Below are 1,450 nucleotides of genomic sequence, written 5' to 3'. Positions count from 1 at the left end.
GGCGCGCCGCCGAGAGAGGAGCCGATCGATCATTAACCCGACCGTAGAGCCCCGGCCAACGCGCGTAGTCCCGTGATTCGCCCTGTGATTCGTCCCGTGTATACACGTCGTCGCCACGCGCGCTCCGGCCATCCTTCGTCGGGAGGACGTTCTACGAGTGGAAAAAACACACGGTCGCGTTTCCCCGGTGTGTGCCCTTTCACGAGTCTCGTTTGGAGCATCGACGTACCTGCGACTTACGAGAGAGAGAGAAGGAGCCGACATACACAGGGTGTGCGTGTAGAGAGAACGAAAGATAGAAAGAAGAAGACCAGGAGCAACGGAAAGTGGAGGAAAGAGAGGGAAGAGGGAAGGAGATAGAGGGACAGTGGAGGAAAGAGAGGGAAGAGGGAAGGAGATAGAGCGAGGCAGAAACAGAGCGATAGAAAGAGAAAGAGAGAGAGAAGGATAGAAGGATCCTGAAAGGACGGGCAAACGAGTAAGAAAGAGAGAGAGAGAGAGAGAGAGAGAGAGAGAGAGAGAAAAGCAGTGAGGGAGAGGGAACCAGGCTCGTTGGTGCGAGAGAGCAACGCGTTGGTGACAGAAAGACGGACAGACGGACCAACAGACAGACGCGGCTTCCCCTCCGCTCGTGTTCGCCGCCAGTTGGTCGCGCGTTACCGAGCCAAGTGGATGTGTTCGCGATCGTGCTCCCGCTGAAAAAAGTTTTCTCCATCGTCACGCCGTACGAGAGTGAAAGAGAGATAGAGAGAAAGAGAGAGAGAGAGAGAAAGAGGAGAGCCTTTCTTCCTACGCACGTTGTAACGTCGTGATAAATCGGAGCAGAGCCTGTCCCGTCCGTTGCATCGGTACACACGTGAACCTGTGAAAGAGAGAGAGAGAGACGCATTGTGCCGCCGGACGTGCGCCCGGCGAAACTCCGATTTCGTCGAGAAAGGATTACAAGGTGCATCGCGAAGTGTGCTTCGCCGGCGACGCGGTAGGAGAAGTATTCGGCGCTTTTACTGCCGAGATTCGAGAAGGTGAGTACCGGCGACGAGCCGACGATCGTCCGGCGTCCCCGAGACTCTTCGTCTGTACTCGTCGTTTCCACGCGCCTGCGATCGATCGTCGAGTTTCGCGTTCTTTTTTTTTTCTTCCTCGGTGAACAAAAGGAAGCTGGGAATTTTCGTTCGTGTGTCGCCTGCCCGAAGTAACTGTTGCACATCCACGAAAGTTTTTTTCACGAGCACGCGCGCGTGCGTGCACGCCGCGTTATATCCGACATCATCATCCTGTGGTCGTCGTTCTCGCGGGTCTTCTTAAATACGTATCGACGTATTTTTCTCGCTAGGGAGATCAGCCGGTGGAGTCTCGCGCGCCGGAAATGAGGAAACGCCGAGGCGGAGTCGCAGCCGGGACGTGGTCGTCGCGCTCCGGGGCATCCGGATTTCGACCGTCCCCTCCCCGC

At 56.3% G+C, this 1,450-nt stretch overlaps 1 protein-coding gene across 1 annotated transcript in view; it reads left to right on the top strand.

Moving 5' to 3' along the window:
* Nucleotides 1-386: 386 nt before the first annotated feature.
* LOC108767982 (A kinase anchor protein 200) overlaps nt 387-1,450 on the top strand; it is a 72,260-nt gene continuing 71,196 nt past the window's right edge. Inside the window, exon 1 of the mRNA XM_018518150.1 lies at nt 387-1,022. The gene's annotated coding sequence lies outside the window, so the exon portion shown is untranslated. The remainder of the gene's footprint in view (nt 1,023-1,450) is intronic.

This window comes from Trachymyrmex cornetzi, unplaced genomic scaffold (assembly GCF_001594075.2).
Source record: "Trachymyrmex cornetzi isolate Tcor2-1 unplaced genomic scaffold, Tcor1.1 scaffold743, whole genome shotgun sequence".
In the NCBI taxonomy this organism is placed as follows: Eukaryota; Metazoa; Arthropoda; class Insecta; order Hymenoptera; family Formicidae; genus Trachymyrmex; species Trachymyrmex cornetzi.
The sequence above is the reverse complement of the archived record's forward strand: the minus strand, read 5'-3'. Positions and strand labels throughout refer to the sequence as shown.